Genomic DNA, 9,441 nt, shown 5'->3' on the forward strand with positions numbered 1-9,441 from the left:
TTAAAGTTTCATTTAAACTGCTTCTCGAATGGTGGCGCCATCTCTGCGAAAAACGCTCAAACTGGTCGCACATCGTTATCGATAGCGAAGTGAACCATCGACCAACTAGTGGCGCCATCTCTGAGGGAACCTCAGAACTATTCGACGAATAGTTTCAGGCTTCCTCTAAGAGATGGCGCCACCAGTCGGTCGGTAGTTCACTTCGCTGTCGATAATTGTGTGCGACCAGTTTGAGCACTTTTTACAGAGATGGCGCCAGGGGTTCTACAATAGAGTCGGTATCATCTGTCTCACTCTTTCCTATAGCTATATTATATATCTTTCCCTCTCTCACCTTTAAAGCGGGAGATATAGTTTGTCTTACTCTTTCGATTCAATGAAAATTAATGAATTTCTTTATTTAATCAGCCGTACTCTAAAATTCTGTAATTAAGATGCGAGAGAGAAGTTAGGAAGGCAATAGCTATCATATAGATAGAACATTGTATTATAACTATTTGTAGTATATAAAACTTAAGTTTCATTGTAATTTCTTGTATATTCCATTAGTGTTATTGTAATTTCTTGTATATTTCAATAGTTTTATTGTAATTTCCTCTACATTTCCCGCTTTAGATTTCCCAGCAATATAAATTAAACATAAATCATAACACTTTGTTTAATTGTGTTGCACATAATGTGTTGATTAGATTACAAAGTTTCTCCTTTCTGTTACAGATTTTTAATACATGGAAGAACAGGAAAAGAGCTTTCAGACACCGATGAAGTAATCTGATTCATCCCTCAACCCTCCAGTACTTGTTCTTTACATTTTCTACTGTTAATTACCATAGTATATTTAATTATAATAGTAGATATAAGATACATTGTATTATTAGCATAAGCGCTATAGTTAAATAGAATGTTATTGTAAATTATTGTACATTTCATTAATTAAAATAAATAAACTAATTGCTTAAAAGATATGCAGTAAGTTTCATTATTTTCCCTCAATTCCTATCGAAGTCTCCATTCGAAATTCCGAAATTTGCCAATGTCTTGGGAAATGACGTCACTTCCAGGAATCGTCGAAATTCCAGGAATTCTCGATGACGTCATTTCCAAGAAGTGGCACTATTCGGATACCTCCTATGACGTCATGTTCTCCTGATACATTGGCGATTTTTCGAACAAAATCTTGAAAATTCTACTTTGTATCAGGAGAACATAAGTAGTGAGGAGGTATGCGCGCCACTTCTAGGAAAATGACGTCACTTCCAAGAATCGCTGAAATTCCAGGAATTCCCGATGACGTCATTTCCAAGAAATGGCAAAACTCGGATACCTCCTATGACGTCATGTTCTCCTGATACATTGGCGATTTTTCGAACAAAATCTTGAAAATCCAACTTTGTAACAGGAGAACATAAGTAGTGAGGAGGTATGCGCGCCACTTCTAGGAAAATGACGTCACTTCCTGGAATCGTCGAAATTCCAGGAATTCTCGATGACGTCATTTCCAAGAAGTGGCACTATTCGGATACCTCCTATGACGTCATGTTCTCCTGATACATTGCCGATTTTTCGAACAAAATCTTGAAAATCCGACTTTGTATCAGGAGAACATAACATATGAGGAGGTATCCGAATAGTGCCACTTCTTGGAAATGACGTCATCGAGAATTCCTGGAATTTCGGCGATTCTTGGAAATGACGTCATTTTCCTGGAAGTGGCAAGCATACCTCCTATGACGTCATGTTCTCCTGATACATTGCCGATTTTTCGAACAAAATCTTGAAAATCCGACTTTGTATCAGGAGAACATAACATATGAGGAGGTATCCGAATAGTGCCACTTCTTGGAAATGACGTCATCAAGAATTCCTGGAATTTCGGCAATTCCTGGAAGTGACGTCATTTTCCTAGAAGTGGCGCGCATACCTCCTCACTACTTATGTTCTCCTGATACATTTCCAATTTTTCTATGAAAAACCCCATTTTTCGACTTTGTATCAGGAGAACATAAGTAGTGAGGAGGTATACGAACGTGCCATTTCTTGGAAATGACGTCATTTCCGGGAACTGTCAAAATTCCAGGAATCGAGGCCTGCAGATTCAAGCTTGGAGTTAGTTTAATTTGGTGCAGGACTATTTTTTACGAGTACTTTTCTCGTTTATGGATCGGAATTGGTCATTCTAGGAGTGCTGGACAGGTCTTTAAATGATTACACATTCAGTTAACAATAAGTAAACCATTTATTGTAACTTGTTAACAATTTTTAAACAATAGAAGCATACAATACATCTTATACAACTATTATTTATGTAAATTTATGTAAATTTGTAATTATTACATGGATTAAATGGTAAAATCAATTTTATAAAAGTTTCTTTGTCACTAGTGGCACCATCTCTGCAGAAAACACTAAACTAATTTGATTATTAGTTTCTGCACTACTTTGTCACGTGGTACTAGTAGTCCTGGGTAGTTTATTTCGCTGTTGATAACAATCGACGACCAGTTTGAGCATTTTCGGTAGAGATGGCGTCACCAGGAATAAAAGAAAGTTTGATTTAAATATTTAAATCTTCTCGTTCTCCCGCTCTTTCTCTTCTAATGAGTTCTCGGCGAGTGCAATGCGCTTCATACGATACGCTGATTAATTAATCGCTTCTGTATACTGCCACAGACATCCCAGGAAGGAGAACAGAACCTCGAGGAATCAATGAGATCGAATTTCTTTTAACTAGCAGCATTACGACTTAAGTGGTCGAAGGTATCGTCGCATTACTTTCATTCTATCAGAAATTTGAATCTCGATTGGAAGATCCCAAGACTGTACTCTGTATCGATGAAATGTAGTCTCCTCTGATGTTCCCTGAGTGTTCCATGCATGTGAGGGCCTTAAAAAAACGTGCGCATACCATCAGAATTCGCTGAAAATAAATCAATAACACCTCGATATTAACCAATAGAATTGTACACCGTGTAACACTGCAAATATAGCTGATGCTCACGTAGAAAAGAGTGCGTCAGTTTTCTATCAGCTGTTGATAAATCAGTATGTCTATAGGCGTTAATCGCGTACGATAATTAACATTAACTCTTTCTGTATTCCCATGATTGATTACGAATACGAAGAGGTGTCAGGATTAAGCGCGAACAGCTTGCCTTCTAAACGACGAGGAGGATACGATCCGCGTTCACCACGAAAAAGAATCTTGTACGATGCGAGAGAAGATCTTCTCCGATCGCTGTAGACGATCGGATGGAACGTTCGAACGCGGCTCGAACGAGGAACGATTTACTTCTTACCGATAAGAGCGTGCCGTTTAAAAGGGTTCTGCGAAGGGCAGAACGATCCTCGAACATACGAGACAGCTGTTTCGGCAATCGGTAAGGCGTAACATTTGCCAAAGGCACAGAGGGAAGCGGAAACGCGCGCATGCGCGTCGCGGCGTTGCATTTTATGAATGGATGAGCAAAGTGAATGAACAGACGTCAGCTGGGTAGGTTCGGTGCACACACGTACACGCCCACACGCGTAGAAAATATCCTGACGTGAGCGTTACGAGCGGCCGCAAAAATGCGAGGGGTGGTTAATCGTTTCGAAGTCGGTCCCATTGGGATATCGCGAGGAGTATGAATTTCCGCGATACTTCTGGCGCGACACGCGTCGTCGCGAATAGATTAACGCGTTGAAATAAAGAAAAAAAAAGTAAAAAAAAAAAGAACGCCACCGTACTCGTACTCCTGCGTGTTGCGTAATGTTAATTATTCTTACCCCCCTCGCGGGGATCGCGAAGCTGTTCGCGGATAGCAGAGTTCTTTCACGAGATGCGCGTCGTGACGTAAATGATAGAAAGTCGGACGGTAATCGGGTTTTCTCGCTTTTCATTCAACGGCAGAGAGAACGAAACGGCAAGTTACGCCGCGTACGTTTCCCGCCCACGAGTCACGGATCCCGTCCCGGCAGGGTTGGTTGCTGTTGCGGTGCTCGTAAAATATTTTAATGAAACGTAAACCATTCGAGTATTAACTGGCTACGTTTGCCCGGTGTTACGCGGTACTTTTCTAAGCTATTTATCGCGGTCGAGCCGGTGAAACGGGCCGTAACGCGTGCATACAGAGGGAACATTGAATGGGGGACCGTGTCCCGATCGTTGCCAAGAGACCGCGACGTTCGAACGGTCCCGATTTTATCGGGGCGTAAATAATCTGCAGGAGTGATCGCGATAAATTCCGGATATCATCCAGGACGGGGCAGGGGCGTGTCTGCGGGCGAAAGTATCTACGCGCACGACGAGCAGGTGTTTGCCGACGACGGTGCGCGTTAAGTGCGCGGTTAGAAATCTAAAAGCAACGGTGGCAACCGTCGCGTCTCGATCTCCGGCGCGATCGAGGGTGTTAATCAGATGTAGACCAGCGTCGTTCGCGGCTCGACTGGAAATCAAACGGTGCGCACAAACGCCGGATAAAACAAGAAGAACGCTCGCGACCCCGGTAAAAATACCAAGCCGACGATAAACGCAATTCCTAAAATATCCACGACTAACGTACGAACGGGCTATTTTAGTAGCGGCTGTTTGCAACCCTACTCGTATCCGTGTACACGGGTGCAGACGTTTGCCAGGGGCTCGCGGCGGATAACTTCACCCCTCCGGATTACGAGAGCGTCAGCAGCGGCACGGTCTGGTGGGGATGGACGGGGTAGAGGGTCGTCAGGACGCTCTCCCCGGACTCGAGCGGTCAAGGGCACTGGCGTCGCGTGACGTCATACGGCGCTGCAGTGACGCAATCAGTCGCCAGGGGCAACCCGTCGGCTGACGGTCGCCTGGCAACCCTGTTGTTACCCCCTGCCGTGACCGTTCCAGCGAGGCTCGCGGTCGCGCTCTTATCCACCGCACGTGCCGTTCCTCAATGAACCCCCCTCGCCCTGCCGCACCTCTCCTCTCATCTTCGCCTCCTCTTCACCCCGTTCGCCGCGCGCGCACATACACCGCCGCTTTTACGCGCCGACGTGACCCTAACCCCCAGCGAGGACTTCTCCGTACCCGCGACCCTGTCCAACGATCCTTTCCGGTTCTTTCCGCGATCCTCCGCGTGGACCAAAGCCGCCTCGCATCGATCCGCGCGTCGAACGTAACCGCGATCTATTTCGGTCGGAATGCCAGCGCTTTTATCTCCTCTTTGTCTCGTTCCGGAAACCATCTCGACCACTTCACCGCGGGACGTAATCGTTTCGAGGTTCTCCTCTCTTTTTCTACGTACGTACCGCGAGGCGAATCGTTAACCGTCGCGGAACGGACTTTCGTTCGTGTGTGTCGTTTCTGCCGCGGATGCGCCCCTAACGCCGTCGTTTTCATCCCCCCCCCCGCTTTGGTCCTCGTCGAATTGCGTCAGAGCGTTACCGTAGACACGAAATTCGAGACCCCGCTGGCTTGTTATACGCTCTCGCATCGATCTCCGTTGGATAACGCGAGAGCGGTGGGAAGCGTGCGTGAGAGAGCGATCAGAGGGCGAGGGCGACGAAGGTGAACGCTTCGAGAGCTTTTTCACGACTTTTCGCGTGAATCCTTCGTAGAAACGAGTTCGATCGGAGTCAGATGGGTTCCGCGAGTTTGCGCGATAGTTGGAGGGTCGTGCGAGATAGGGACGCGTCGTTTTCAGAGCGTTCTCCAGCTTAGATTCGCAGCGAGACGTCTACGTGTACGCGACGACGGAGTCGTGCCACGAGCGAATCAGCAACAGGTTTAATCGCGTCCGGATACAGCTGGCTGGCCGGCTTCGCTCATTCGGCTGCTCTCCGCTTGATGCTGGTTTAGAAGATCGATGCGACACACGCAGGAGCGCTCGTTTTCCGTTCGCGCGCGGAGAACCTGAACGCCTGGCCTGGAAATTGGAAACACAGGAAGCAAAGAGAACGGGAGGAGGCAAACGCGGTAGCTCTCTCGATGATCGCGGCTCTTCTTCCCGCGCGAAAACAGCGAAAACGAACGCGTCTCGCGTCCGCCATCTTTAGGGACGCGTGTAGACGCGACACGCGTACAATTATCGTTAACAAACGCGAGAAAACACGAGCAACCGCGATCAACCGCGACAGCCATCGAAGAGAGGCGTCGCGAGGTTCTCCGGAAGTCGCCAGCTACCGTGGCGAACGAACGGCGAACGGGGATGAAGGAATCAAATTTCAGCGACACCTACCAACCAGGTCCACCCGCTCGCGAGACCAAGTTACCTGACTCATCCGGTCGTTCGATCGAGCCGGTCGCGCGCGACCCGACGCGCATTTTTCTTCTTCGAGGGGCCTGCTGCTGCTCCTCCTCCTCCTCCTCCACCTCTTCCTCCTCCTCTCCCCATAGCTTGCATATCCACGGAGGAACTATATTTTACGACACTTTGTTTCTTTTTTTTTTTTACTCGACCGTACGCGCGCGCCAGGCGTATATACGCGATCCTTATGTGTCGCGCGAGAGGATCGCGTCGTCGTGCTTGTCAGTCGTTAGTGGGAGGAGGGGTTACGCGTCTGTCGGCGGGTGCGAGAGCAGGAGGGAAGGTTCAGAGGCGGCTAGACGAGGACGGGTGGCGAAAGGGAGGCGGCGAAGAGATTCGTCGATTCGTGGGGAGAAGCGAAACGGAGCGATCCGTGGGGAGAAAGCGGGAAACGGGGGCTGCGAGGGATAGAGAGGAAGAGAAGGAGCGAAAAGAGGACGGAGCGAACGAGGAGAACGGGACGGTCGTACGCGGCGCGAGCTCAGTCCCGAAGAGGGACGAAGCCTGAGCTAAGGAAAAGAACGCGCGGTAAGAGGAAAGGGTGGAAGAAGGGAGAGAGAGAGAGAGACGAAGAGCCGCGGCGGCTGCGGCGGCGGCGACGGAGAGGGACAGAAGGTATCACGAAGTGCAGAGGAGGCCTCATCTCGATCTTGGTCCTATTTATAGACGTGCTCTCACAGCCTCACTCCTGCCCACTTCTTGCACTGTCTCTCCTCGTATAGGTGTGCATACCCACCTATGTAGTGACCATTGCACGTTCCTCAACACAGCCGAGCGCCAGCGTGCCGGCCAAAACTGTTCGTCCGAGCGCGAAGAATCGATGACGTGGAGGTTCTCTCGCGCGAGCGTCGGGACGCTGGCTGGCTGGCTGGCTCGCACCGCAGAAGGGGCCTCTATCCGCGGTCCTCGTTTTCCGTTAATTAGTCGATTACGGAAACGGCCGTTTCGTCGTAACCGGTAGCACGAACCGGGCGCGGCGCGTCGCTTCTCCCGGCTCCTCTGAATCATACGGATGACCTTTTTTGGTCGAGTCCCCGAGGCAACGGACGAGACGGAACTGTTTTCCTGTTTTTTCTCTTCTTCTTTTCAATCCACCGCTCCACCACCGTGCATCGAAATCGTCCCTCTTTTTATTTATTCTAGGAGACATTTGCATAGCCGTTCCGCGGGACGCGTAGCCCCGCATGGAAACGCGCTGCCTCGAGCTCGAGCGGAGCGCGTGCGGCTTTTCGTCTCGCCGCGAGGTAACGAGCGAGATGAATCCTCCTCTGGGAAAAGGGGCACGGGATATCCTCGAGCGAGGGGTTGAGGTCGGATTACCGGATGAAATCCACCGCGGAACCGAACGCTGATGGCAAGCAAGGGGGGAAAGAAAAGAACGGGCACGCGCGAGCGTTGCTAATTGACGGTTGTTCGCGATCCGTATCGCGTCGTGGAGGGGAAAAAGCCGAGATAACCGCGCGGTCGGAAAGCCCGATCGGCTCGCGTTTAGGCGCCAACCGCGTGTTTACGGTGAAAGGTTGCATAGAAAACGCGGCGAGCGGCGTGGTGTCGCGCGCCGCGGACCGGTCCTTATTAATCTTGGTGGCTGGCTTTTAAACGCGCACCTCCGGGAGGAACAATAGTCCGGGGCCGCGTAGGACGCGGTTCCCCCCTCGGTATCGCGGACCACGATCGTCGATGCCCTATTCGGTAATTGTCGATGATCGATAAAGATGTCTGCGCTCGGACGCGCTTTAGCGGGGAAAAAGTGACGGGCGAGTAACGACGCCCGAGAAATCGTTCAACGTGACGAACGACGCTATATCGCGGGCCATTATATGCCCGTGAACGTATTATAAATACGCGTCGGGAACGATTTACGGGTGGTACCTTTCGCGTAGATCGCCGGCCGCGATTACCGCGAACGGACCGCCGCACCGGAAAGTCGAGCTGCGCACGGAAAACGAGACGAAACGAGACGAGCTTTCGGCTTTAACTTTCCTGTCCCCGTTTTAAACGCGACGAGGGCCGCGCCGGGGCGAAACTTTGACCGCGTCGGACCGGTCGATGATTTCGTTACCGTTCGCCATATTGTTCGGAGAGCGCGCGCTGGTCCCGCGCGTCGAGGATGGTACGGAGGAATTAAACACGACGTAGCCGTTGCTGTTCAATGTTAACGTTGTATTTTTGTTAATAATCGTCGTGGAGAACCGGCCAGAAGAAACGGCAACGATGATTACAACACAAATATACAGGTAGTTTTCTTTCGGAGAGATTCATCTTTCTGTGCATCGCACACGGAGCACCGTATTGTATAACAGTTACACGTAATTTATCCCAACTATAGCGTAATTATGTTCGTTCGTAAAAAAAGTGTCCTCTCCATCTTCTCTCCTTCGTATCTCTCTCTCTCTCTCTCTCTCTCGCTCTGATCTCGTTCTCTCCCGCGCACTCACGCATCGCACAGGCACAACAGCAAGCTCGCACACACGAAAAATTTCTCTCTTTCTCTCTCCTTACTTTTTAATTCCACGGGAACGCGCGTGCGCGCGCGTACACGCTCTCCTCTGCCTACATATTTCCCGACCTATCTAGAACAATAGCGGATAACATCGCGCACACGCGTCGGTTCGACCATCCTCCGATAGGTACACAGACCGCGTAAGAACGCACGGGGATCCATAAGCTGCGCGTGTCTCGCGCGTCTTTCGTCATTAATCATTATTGTTATTCATAGAATTATAATATAATAATCATAATAAAAATAATTCTTTAATTTTAACAATATATATATATATCTCCTCTTTTTTTTTTCGCGCGTACACACACGCACACACGCACATATATATATATATATATACTATAATTTTCATATATAGATGTGCATATATGCATGTACATTTATATATATATATATAGAGAGAGAGTTTTCTTGTTAATAAATAGAGCAACATATACATAATATTAATCGTCGCTAAATTCATATTTTATACACATAAACGATCACGATGTAGAGGGGGGAGTCCGAGAAGAGAGGAGGGAAAGTAGGGCGGCAAGATTAAAAGAAGGAAAGTGAAAGATTTTACGCGTTCTCCTTCTCTATCCCTCTCCTTCTCTCCTTCTCCCTCTGTCCGCGCCACGGCGCGATTCGATTAGACGTAACCTATGTGTACATATGTATAATACCTTATATACATATTTACAA

The sequence above is a fragment of the Xylocopa sonorina genome, chromosome 10, assembly GCF_050948175.1.
Source record: "Xylocopa sonorina isolate GNS202 chromosome 10, iyXylSono1_principal, whole genome shotgun sequence".
Lineage (NCBI taxonomy): Eukaryota > Metazoa > Arthropoda > Insecta > Hymenoptera > Apidae > Xylocopa > Xylocopa sonorina.